Source organism: Rhinolophus sinicus, chromosome 2, assembly GCF_057876585.1.
Source record: "Rhinolophus sinicus isolate RSI-liver-muscle chromosome 2, RSI-T2T, whole genome shotgun sequence".
Classification (NCBI taxonomy): domain Eukaryota; kingdom Metazoa; phylum Chordata; class Mammalia; order Chiroptera; family Rhinolophidae; genus Rhinolophus; species Rhinolophus sinicus.
The window spans coordinates 99,396,373-99,408,802 of NC_142502.1; the positions used below are offsets into that span (position 1 = coordinate 99,396,373).

At 48.7% G+C, this 12,430-nt stretch overlaps 1 long non-coding RNA gene across 1 annotated transcript; it reads left to right on the plus strand.

The window, feature by feature from the left end:
- The first annotated feature begins 7,462 nt into the window (after window positions 1–7,462).
- On the plus strand, window positions 7,463–11,693 carry LOC141571866 (uncharacterized). Its single transcript, XR_012496919.2, has 2 exons — window positions 7,463–7,722; window positions 11,104–11,693. It is a non-coding gene; the product is annotated as an uncharacterized LOC141571866 (long non-coding RNA).
- The last annotated feature ends 737 nt before the right edge of the window (window positions 11,694–12,430 follow it).

Consider the following 12,430-nt stretch of genomic DNA (forward strand, 5'->3'; position numbering starts at 1 on the left):
ACCATCACCACCATCCGTCCCCAATTACTCTTTTCATCTCGCAAATCTGAAACTCTATGCCCATTAAACAAAATTCCCCTATTTCCCTCTCCTCCTCAGCCCCTGGCAACCATCATTTCACTCTCTGTCTCTGTGATTTGACTATTCTAGGTACTTCATATAAGTGGAATCATTATAACTCAATCTTTATAACTCAGTATTTATCTTTTTGTGACTGACTTATTTCACTTAGCATAATGTTCTCAAGGCTGTCCATGTTGTAATATATTGCAGAATTTCCTCCCTTTTTAAAGCTGAATAATATTGCATTGTGAGTATACACTACATTTTGCTTATCCATCCGTTTATGAATGGATGCTTGGGTTGCTTTCATGTTTTAGCTATTATAAATAATGTTGCCATGAACACGGGTGTACAAATACCTTTTTGTGACCCTGCTTCTTTGGGTCAGAAATGGAATAGCCAGAAGTGGAATTGCTAAATCATATGGAAATTCCATTTTTAATTTTTGGAGGGGCCATCATACTGTTTTCCACAACGACTGTACCATTTTATATTCCTACTAATGGTGCACAAGGGTTTAATTTCTCCACAGTGCCCTACACACAGGGAAGAACATCCGCAACCCTTCTCCCCCCTCCACCCCATACCTCAGGTGGCAGGGTGACCGCTGACCTCCAGCTGGAATACCTGGGTGATGGAGGATAGAGAAAATGGAGAGTATTCTTGCACAGCTAAGGCAGTGGGTGGGGAGGATTCCACACTAGGACTAAATCTGAGGCCATCTGGGCCCCTGTGCCACTTGCTCTGAGCTCTCACCGTTGGCACCATTGGGCCCAGGGCGGCAAAGCCAAAGGATAAATGCGCCCCATCTTCTTGCAACATTCATTTGACCCAAAGAACGTGAGGAAAATATTATTTTTGTATTAAACACAGATATGATGAACTAGAACGCAAACTTTATGTGTGGGCTTTAGGTAAACAGAAGACTAAGATCCTACTCGGGCTTCGAGATGACAGTTTTGAGCCAAGGCCCTCAGGGGACTGCAGCCTGGCCTCTTTGGGTGCCTCTTTGGTGAAACGGTTTGAGAAAGATCAACGTTCTCTAACACCCGTGGTCCCAAGGACACGCTCTGCAAACAGTAGCTGCTACTGCCAGAAACAGCTGCGTGTGGAAAGGGCTGTGGGTCACACAGGAGTCACCTTGATGAGCTGCTCCTAGGGCAGTGACCTCAGAGACCTCAACAATGGCGGAAATGTTGGCAGAAGGTCTCACTGGTTGGTGTGAACCTCTCCTGGCCTGTTACCCACAAGTCCTTCCTTCTATCTCTCCCTCTGGATGCAGCCCTAGCCAGTTCTCTCTGGTCCTCGGCTCCCCCTGAGGGCAGAGCCAGAGCAAGCCCAACTGGACTTTAGTCAGCTGTCCACAAGAGGAGGCAAGAGGGAGGACAGCCAGTCCTGCACCGTCTGTTTGGTCTCTCGTTTCACCAGCAGTGCCCACTTCTGCCACCTTTGCTCCCTGGTCAATGAATAGCAGAGTGGCTCGCAGTTAGAACAGGGGCCAGAAGGGCTGGGTAGGAATGGTATGTTGAGGGATGGGAGGGTGAGTTGAGGAAAAGGTTGCAGCCTTTGGTGACCTGACTAGGAGACAGGAAAAGGAAAGAGGAGAAAAGAACGCAGGAACAAAATAAGAGACTTATATGTTGGCATCTTCCTCTGCTGTGAGAGAAACCCCAGGAGGGGACACCAGGTCACTTAATCTATTCCTGACAGTGGGTTAAATAGTACTTCTGAAAAGGCACTCAGTGGCCCTTGGCTATGGGGGGCTTTGTGCAGAAAAATGAGAACTGGACCTGTCCCTCAATAAGCCCCGGACAGGACGGGGATACAGACAGGGAACCCCAGTCTGAGGGGAGACACAGCCCTGTCCTCAGGGAGCCCCAGACTGAGGGGAGACACAGCCCTGTCCTCAGGGAGCCCCAGTCTGAGGGGAGACACAGGCCCTGGCCCCAGGAAGCTGTGGGTCTAACAGGGAGACCCTGTTGTGCCCTAAGAGAATCTCTGGTCTGATGGGGTATCTTGTTAGGGCACAACACAGGACTTCTGTGGCTTTGCTTTGAATTCCTGTTAACAGAAATGAGAAATCCCAGGAACTGAAACACTTTTAATCACCCTCTCTACTGCTCTTCCCTGAGTGACTCAGCGGTAGGAAAATCACAGCTCCCGACTGAACCAGAATGAAAACCAAAAGGGAGAGTGCTGAGAGAAAGGCAGCTATTGACACAGCCTCTGCAGCTGGCCCATCTTGTCCACACAAGTGGCTGTTCTTAACCGGTCACCCCAAGCACTGAAACCACTGACAGAGCCAGTGGGGGTGGGAGAGCGTGCCAGGAATGAAGCCCAGCCCTGGGGGAGCCCCCACATCAGGGCTGGGCCCTAGATCAGGGCAGGGGTCAGTGTACAGAAGTGAAAGTCAGGACAACAGTCTGAGGAGGTTCATTCACTGTCCAGGGCTTCTGAGTCCTGCCTTTTCAGGCACACACCACGTCCCCCCACCTGGAATGCCCGCCTTTTCCCTCAGTGTGCCTCAGTCCGCTCTCCTTCAATGCCATCTGGCCCTTCAGGGCTGCCATCACACCCTCTGAGTTCCTCTGGGCACTTGCTCTCACCAGACTGATGCAGGGTATGTGAGGGCACGTGTCTTTTCTTCTCATCTAGACCCTCAAGCCTCAAGAATAGGTGTTTTAACTACGGAAGAATGGGCTCAGCCCTTAGGAAAACTGAATGAATGAATGAATGAATGAATGAATGAATGAATGAATGAATGAAAGAAAGAAAGAAACTAGAACCCAAGCTCATTTTTCTTGGCAGTGCCACTGCCTTTTCCTGGGAGGGTGGAAAGGAGACACCCCCCTGAGCTGACCAGGGCCTGAATCTGAGGCCCAGCAAGGGGCAGGGGCTTGCCCATGGTCACACAGCTTGCCAGGAGCCCAGCCGGGGTCACATCAGGGTCTGCTGTCTCCCTGCCTCTGCCTAACCCTCCACCCTTGTACCTGGACCCTGGGCTCTGGGCCAGGCTGACACCCAGAGGGAGACATGCTGTTCTGTTCTCACTCCAGAGAACAGGGTGGGGCAGCCTGGCCATGGCTGCGACTGACCTGCTCCACCCAGGGTGGGCACATTTCATCACCAAGAAGGCCTGGTCAGGGCTTGTAGCTTCTGTGGCCCAGGGAAAGCTATGCTTTGCAAACACAGAGCCACCTGGGTCTTCATCCCAAATCTTATGCAAGCACCCAGGACATTCCAGTTCTGGCCAGCAGTAAGAGCACGGCTGCCTAGGTGCCCTTCAACTGCCAGGGCACCCCCTGGGCTCACTGTAGACTGGGGGTCCTTGCAGAGGCTGCTCTGGAGGGGTCTTGCCCAGTATTTCCTACTGCCCCACGATGGCCACAGTGTTTGGAGATGGACACAAGGATTACTATTCCAGGTTATTCTGCCTGTCACTTCACAAATATTTTCTCACCTAAGCCTCTCACCAACTCAATGAGCTGGGGGCTGTTATTAACCCCGTTTTACAGGATGAGGACATTGGGACCCTGAGAGGCACAGTGATTTGCCCAGGTGGCACAGCTGCTGGAACTGGGACTGCTGTTTATCACCACACTGCCAGTGACCCTGCTGCTGCCACACACACACACACACACACACACACACACACACACACACAGCCTCTCTAAATCCTCCAGGAGGACACTCAGAACCCTGAGAACAAGAAACAGATTGTATAAATTACAACATGGCTGCAGGTGCTGGGGGAACTCCGTGGTGATGGGACCTCTTACTCGGTCGTCATAGAGGCATTAATTGGAAACCCATTTAGAGTCTCCTGTTTTCTTACCTTCACCTGCTAGGGAAGGGAGGGGCAGGAACTAGCATTTAACATCAGAGAAGCACCTACTTGGTGCCAGCCCTGGGTCAGGCACTTGTAAGATGATATTTGGCTCAGGGCAGGGCAAGTAATTTGGAAGTTCTTTGGTGTTTGAACCAGTTGTGTTTGTAGGGCTGGTACTACAAGAGTGACAGCCTCTACAGGGGGTGCCCCAGTCTCCACCCTTAGATCCTTCCTGCCTACTACTGTCATTAGAGACCCGAATGAAGACATAACCACCCACCCACTGAGTTTCTAGAGAAGGCAGCACAGGGTGAGCTAATGAACACTGTAGAAGACAGAATCCAGGTGGCTGATTGCCCTGTGAACAATGATTTGGAGTCATTCAATGTTACTAGAACAGCCGTTTGAGGCCCTACTGTGTGCTAGGCCCTGGGCAACCAAAGGGACAATGAAGGGTCACTGCCCTTGATACAAGGTAGGGAGTTGAGTGGGAACCACAGGAGCCAGTGACAGATGCAGAGGCCAGCCAGCCCCAGGGCAGACTGATTAACCTGGGAGTGGGGATGGGGGTGGGGGGAGAAAGCATTCACTGGAGAAGGGCTTATCTAAGCTGGGCTTTGAAAAGCAAATCAGAATAATAGGGCTTCCTGCCCAGGTAACCACAGGATTAGTGTGAAAACCAGGTAATAGAGAGGAAAACATCTTGTGACCTGATTTTTTTTTTTAAAGACAATTTTGAGGTCCTGTTATGCTTCTATAGGTGAGGAAACTGAGGTTCCGACAGAGAGTGTGACTTGCCCAAGGTTAGGCAATGATTTAAAGGCAAATACAAAACTTAAACCCAGACCTGCTAATTCCAGCACTGGGCTCTGGCTCATCTACACCGACTTTTCCACAGAGTGAATTCCATGGTAAAACTGCTTTTATTAATGTCACGTTTTATGACTGTAGGGTGGGGGTCCTTTACACTATAGTATGAATTAGTGGTCAGCATGCTTTGCAAAGAGACAGCAAAGAACAGGGCAGTGAGGGAAATGTAAATGAGGGGAGGGAGGTGGGGGAAGAAAGGGGACCATATGAGGATATATAAGGCTTGGGGCCAGGAAGGTCATTAAAGTGCCTAGACAATGACGAACAAGAAGGTTTGTCTGGAAGTGGAGAAAACGCTCAGAAAAAAGAGATGAGAGTGCCAAACATGAACTTTGCCAGATTATCAAAAAGCCCCGTGTCCAGACCCTTCTTCCCCAGGATGAGAAGCTGGGCCTGGTATTAAACTTGTAGAGACCTCTCTCCATAGGCCATCTCTGAGCCTCCAGTCATCTGAACACTGCCCTGGGGACAGATGGGACGTCCGTCTCCATTTTTCCCTCCTTGTGCAAAAGAGAAGAGAAGAATACATGAGAATCTGAGACGATTATTCAGGCCTCCTGGACCACCCGTACTCCTGTCCTGAATGGGAGTGAAGGAGCCTGACGGGGTCTCTTTCTCTTTCTCTTGTTTACTAGAAATCGTAAGCTGGCAGCAAATTCATGTTCTTCATGTGAAAATGCTGAGTCTAGAACCTCATCGCCAAGTTAAATGGACTCTGAGAATAACACGTTCTTTTTTTTTTTCTTTGACGTCTTCCACTCCGCCCTCCATTCCACCTACATCATCAAGCCATGGAGAATGAATTTGGAGAAAACAAAGAAAGTATAAAGAAGAAAATTTAAATTGTTCGTAATCCCACTCCCTAAATGGAAAAAAAAAAAAAAAAAAAAAAAACGATGGTTAACAGTTTGGTGTATTTCCTCCCAGTCTGTATTTCATACGTATATGTGAATGTTCAGAACACCAGACTGTGTGAAGGTTTTATATGCAATCTCCTGCCTCCTAGGACAAGGGAATAGTCTCCTTCCCAAAAAGCTCTTGGAACACCCACAAAAAGGCAGGTCTGTGGGGCTTCCCGGTGAATCCAGATACCATATCATTTGCATGTATTAGTCCTTCAGGCTGATAGAGGTGAACAGCCCTGGGATACTGACCAAACCCTAATCCTGTAAGTACAGATAGACTTCCCACTTCCTATACTCCCCACCAAGCTCGGCCTAGGGCCGGGGCCTTGTGGATTCTCTGTGCACTTGACTCTTCCAGCTTTTCCTGTCTCGTAGGAGCTTGGCCCGGCTCATACCCATGTTTGCTGTGGCCTCAGAACTGAAGTCCTCTCTTACTCTCAAAGGGAACGGTCTCTGTGCAACCTGGTCCCTTCGAGGCAGTTAGGCCAATTGCCACCAAGGACACCTCATGGCATTTCTGCCCAGCAACACCGTGTTTCAAAAGGTTTTGATAGGTGTTCGTTGCTGATAATAGTAGCTGCCACTCTGCTCAGGGCTACACACTCCAGTGAGCTCTTTATAGTATTGTCTCATCTTATCCTCACAGCCACCAGGACGGGACATTCCTAGATCCCACTTGATAGGTAGGGAAACAGGCTCAGAGACGTAGAGTGACTTGCCTGAGGATGTCTGGTACGACAGTCCAAAGCCATGAACTTTCCCGCTCCTTTTCTCTGCCTCCATTATGCCCAGTGAAAAACACGTTTCTATGCAGGTGCCAGTGGGAACCATTGTTCATCTCAATATGAGCCCAAGTTACCACACGGCTCTGATAGTACCATTCCCGCCAAAAGCAAAGGATCAGGCCTTTAACTTAACCTGAATGGCCTTATCTCATCTAAAAGCATAAATTCTATGGAACTATTTAAACGTCAAAGTAGCTCTTTCACTTCCATTATTGCCTTCAAAGTCACCATGGGAACCCCAGCTTGGGGACATCTAGCAAGTCGGGCATATGTAGTCACTGGCTTCCCAGGAGGTGTTCAAACGCCTTGGGGATTTCCTCCCCATTTAGACACTCATTGATTTATTGAGCATCTAGTATAGACCAGGCTCTGGGCTCAGGACTGAGTGTGAGGTCCTCACAGCGGCATGTGTATATTTTTTGCAGTCTGGATACACCTGTTCATCAGATCAGGTTCTCCAGGAAACAGCTGCTGAGGCTGAGAAAGGCATGGGATAGGGTGACTGGGAAGTGACTTCCACGCAAGGAAATAGGCAGAAGCAAGATTGGGCAGCTCTGACAGTTCTCTACCTGCTCAACGGGGAACTCCAGAGCAAAGATTGCCCATTAAGGGAGCTCTGACTGAGCTGAGCAGAAATGACCGGGCCCTATACTCGCTGCTGTGCTCAGTCATTGGCCCACAAGGCCATAACTAGAGAGCAGCGAGGCAGGTGACGAGCACAAAAGGAAAGGCGGTGCTTGCATGACCCTGAGAGCCTGCACCTCCTTAAATTTTGTGTCCCAGGTGCCTCACTCTCCTCACCCTGGGGTCCCTGAAGAAGCTAACGACTGGAACCGTCAGTTCACTGCACCCCTTGCAACCGGGCACCATGTCTTTTCTCAAAGGGAGGTCTGCACAGCACATCTGTGTCTGCCACACTCTTCATCCAACAAATATTTACTAAGCACCCACCCACTGGGTGCTAGGCTTTGGAAGTAAACACATCAGACCAGGCTCTGCCTTGGGACGCTTCCAGCCTAGCACGTCGCTGCACATACCTGGGTGTGTGCCTCGGTGTATGTGTCAAGGTCAGGGTGATCTCTTGGCTATGTCACAGAAGACCTGTAGCTCTGGTTGTGTCCACCTGTGTGTGTGCACACATGAATATACTTATGCAGAATCAAGGGGGCCATTGAAGGGTTGGGAAGATTTTCAAAGAAGCTGCAGCTTTAGAAGAGAGAGAAGAGAATCAAGGAGGAAGGAAGGAGCTGGCGGGCAAGTGACTTAAGAGGTGAGCAGAAAAGCCCAGGTGGGAGAAAGGGGAAGCGAGTTAGGGCTGCCGATTCTGGGTCTGATGGTGCATTTCTGGCAGGAATGAACAAGGAGCAGGTAACAGTGAGGAGGGCTCATGCAATCCTGGGCCGGCAGCTGGCCCAGGGCCAGGGAGGGAAAATGTCTGCTTCCTTAAGAACTAGCGAGTAGAGGGAGAAGGGACCTTGAAGAAAAACCAAGAACTAGAGCTGGGGCAAGCCTTTCAGACAGGAAGGAACCCGCTGGTAAGGAGAGGGCAGGGGCATGAGAGCCAGCGGAGTGCCAGGGCAGGCTATCTATCTGTCACTTCTATCAGTCATCAGTGATTTGCGAGCCACATGCAAACAATGCGTTTGAATAGTAAGAAGACTTGGCAGTAAGTAGCATTTGTGCAGCCTTTACATAATGTTCCCAGGCCTTCCCCCTCCACAAATTAAGTTCCTTGCCCAGGCCAGAAACCTGGGAGTCCTACTAGACTCTTCTCTCCCTTTCTCCCCCTCAGCACATCAGCCCCCAAGACCAGTGTGCCTTGTGAGGACTCCACAAATCCTGCTTTGCCCTGTCCCTTTTGCTCTTGCCTAGACCACGCTCCCTTCTGTCCCCTGAAGTAACAGTCTCTCACCTGCCTGTCTCCTAATTCCCTGACCCCCTGGTTTCATTCTCTTTGCTACAAAATTCATCACAGCTCAGTTTATCTTGTCGAAACTGCCGCCACTGTCCTCAAGACAAAGCCCCATATTCTTACTTTGGCCTTTGGGGTATAACCCCTCTTCTGCTTTGCAGCCACTTCTGCTCCCCTCCTGTAACTCTTCCATCCTCAAACTCACTGCTACCCCCACCCCACACACACACCCCAGGGCTCTCTTGCCTCTGGGCCTCACCCAATCCTGTTCCCCTTGCCTGGAACACCCTCACTGGGACTAATTCCTGCTGTGACTTTCAGGTCTCAGTGTCTGCACCTCTCACTCCAGGAAGCCCCCCCTGAATTCCCCACCCTAATGTTAGGTGTTTCTGCCACAGTTCCCTGCCATGGCACCTGCCAGGTTACGGTTATTGGTTAAGTATAGCGACTCCAAGAGGGACAATCCCCTGTCTACCTTGCCCATGTTGTACCTGCAGGATACTGCAGAGTACCCACGTCATCAATAAGTATTTTTTGAGCATCAATCGAATGTCAGGCACCACAATAGGCCCTGGGGAAATGACAGAGAATTGGCAAAATTCTTGTCTTCACACTCTTGGTTTTTGCATATCCCGAAGTTATTTTAGGGAGTATGCATTGTTTTCATATGGGAAGAGAAAAAGTGGTAGGAAAAAAAGAAAGGAAGAGAGAGAGAGGGAGGGAGGAAAGGAGGAGCAAAAGAAAGATCTGTTGCTGTCCAAACTCCTGGGTGAGGTAAACCAAGCTCCTTCAATTCCGGGCCTTGCTCTGTCCAAGTTTCTTGCCTCACCCCTTTTCACGTGCTGTTCAGACACCTTCTCGGGGCCTTTGTAACAGCCCCGTTTCCACTCACCCCCAGAGTGACGTGCTCCGCCCAACCACTCTGTTCTTAAGTTTTACCTAAATGCCAACAGTTATCAGGGAACAGAGCTGGCAGTCTGAGGAGGGAGGCACGGCCCCCAACAGGACCTGGAAGCAGGAATTGCAGAGCTGAGGAGAGAGCAGAGGAGACAGAACAGTAGGAGTGGATGGACAGATACCAGGCTGACCACATCCAAAAATTCCAAGGAGACGTAGAACTAAGGTCTGGTCCAGATTCAGTGGCGATTTTCTGGAACAGCTGTTAGTTAGGAAGGAATTGAAGGGCAGGGGTGACAGAAGGAAAGGAAAGAAGGGGACTACCACCTGAAATCAAGAGTTGGGGGGAGGCAGGTGGAGAGTCTACGTGAGCTGTGGGCTGCTGCTCCCTCCCCTTCTCCTTCTCTCTCAGAAACTCCTACTGTCCCCCACAATCCACCCTCCCCCCCACACACACACACAAACACAACCACCTCAACTCCAAGAAAGTTGGACACTTCTCATTGAAGGACACCACTACTCACTCAGGCCTAAGGGAATAAACAGAGAGGGACCTTGGTCCACCTCCCAACCCACCCACCCCTGCCCACTGACCAGAGGGCCACCTGCACCTCTAACTGCAGCCAAGAGGAAGTGGCTGCTGAGCTGGGCCTGGAGGAGGAAGGAACCAGCACCTTCCGGCTACGTAGGCTTCTCTCAACCATGTCCTCTGAGAAGGGCTGAGAAGGGGGCAGGCAGCCAGGTGCTGCTGTAACACCTGGCAGAGTTGGAATATGTCATTCACTCACTCATTCATTCGTCCTCTCAGCAAAGCAAGTTCCATGGGTCAGACTCGAGGTACTGGTGACAGAAAAAACCAACACTGATTGCTCTCCTGAGCTTATGACTAAGATGGTATCTCTGGCTTGAGGTGATTTTGGAGACAACAGGAAGATTCCCAGCTCCCAAACAAAGCTTTTCCTCTAGCTTGCCTGGAATCTCACCATTGTAGTTGCTTCACTGCAGATCAGCAGAGGATTGTGGGGCCTGAAGCTCAAACAGTTTGAAAGGGGGGACTCTTAGAAAAGTAATTCAAAATGGCAATTTGTAGAAAAAGATGGGTCGTGGGAACACATTGCTATAGGCTGTGGCAGCCTGGGAAGGACCCATGAGAGTGAGACAGACCCTGACTCTTTGAGTTTCATGAGCTTTTCGGTAAACCCAGCTCTCTGCAAACTAAGGCCCTGCTTCTTAGAAGTGCAGATAGTAATGAAAGGAAGCATACCTCAGGATTACACTCACAGAAGGATGCTAGGATGAGGGCTGGCGGTCTGACTGGGAAGGAGGGGCTCCAGGAAGGGGTGGGGCCCAGAGAAGATGCTGGGACAGCTCCTCCCCCATCTGCCTGATCTTTCCCTGTGGGCTCAGAGCACAGTTCTGCTCTCCATGGAGAATCTGCCTTTTTCTCCTAGCAACCAGCAGAAGCTTTCTCTCCCTCCTTCGCAGCACACTCATGGAGGGGGTGCGGCATGCAGAAACATGGTCCAGTTTGAGCTTCCCCACCATGGGGTGGGGTTGGGGGGAGTGCATGAGAAGAAACAGCAATGCCTCCAAAGAGAAGGCCGGTGGGCTGCTTTTCCACCAACTGGGTGGACTTTTCCTCTCTGCGTCTCACCTCCGTCTTCACTCTGGTTCAATGCTGTCAGTGGTTGGAGTAAATCAGCACATACCAACCACAGGCTTGTGGTCTCTCAAGGTCTTCCTAGCCAGGGACTTTTAGTTAAAGGAGATGATGGGATCTATGTCCATCTCATTTTCTTAAAGTTTTAATAAATTAAATAATTACTTTTCTCACCCTTGAAGGTCTTCCTGACTGTGCCACAAAATCATAAAATGAAAGCTGGATACATTCAACTCCAAACAAACAAAACAATTTAATTTCTGTGTGGCAGAAGCTATCATAAACAAAATCAGAGACAGCAAACTTGGAAAAGTATTTGTGTTTAATGTCATAAGCATACTGCTAATTTCCCTAATATGTAAAGAGCTCCTACAAATCAATTTTTAAAAAACCCACAATCTTCAATAGAAAAAAGTGAGCAAAGAATATCAATGGACAATTCAAATGACTCTCAAACGTTTGAAACGATGCCCAACCTCACCTGCAATAAGAAAATTGCATATTTAAACCAGCACTGACATACCATTTCTATACATATCAGATTGGCAAAGATCAAACGTTGGCAAAGAAACAGCATTCAGATCTCCCTGCTGAGCATATAATTGGAGCAAACCCTCTGGAGAACAATTTGGCAACAGCTATCGAAATTATAAATGCATTCACTCTGACCCAGCAATTCCACTTTGCTATTGTAGTTTGTGCATTTATAACCACCTAACCCTATTAGCTATTCAAAAGTAAGTTAAACAAATTAAAAAGCTTTTCCACTAGAGCAATGTGAGTGCTTACTGAGTGAACAAATGGTACTTGTGACTCAGTCTCTGGAGGGTTCAGCTTCTTACGCAGCTACACTCAATAGTCAATGCGTATTTTTTGACCATTAAACAACTTTAAATCGTTTTTAGATGCTTTCATTTATTGTCTTAAGTCTATCCACAATTGCTGGTTTGTCCATTAGGAAAAGTAGAAAAAATACTGATACTGAAGCATAAGAACCCAACAACTTGCATCAAAGTGCTCATTGCCAGGCTCATTTGCATTCATCTGTTCAATATTATTTTAAAGCACAGCAGGATGTCTTGGGTTCTTCAAAAATGATATAAAAACAAAACAAGAAAGGGCTAATCATCAGGGAAATGCAAATTAAACCACAATGAGATATGACTTCACACCTGTCAGAATGGCTATCATCAATAAATCAACAAACAAGTGCTGGCCAGGATGTGGAGAAGAAGGATCCCTCTTGCACTGTTACTGAGATTGCAGATTGGTGCAGCCACTATGGAAGACAGTATGGAGGTTCCTCAAAAAGTTAAAAATAGGATTACCTTGTGACCCAGCCATTCTACTTCTGGGTATTTATACGAAGAAATCCAAAACTCTAATTTGAAAAGATATATGCATCCCTATGTTCATTGCAGCATTATTTACAGTAGCCAAGATATGGAAGCAACCTAAGTGCCCATCGATAGATGACTGGATAAGGAAGATGTGGTACATATACACAAT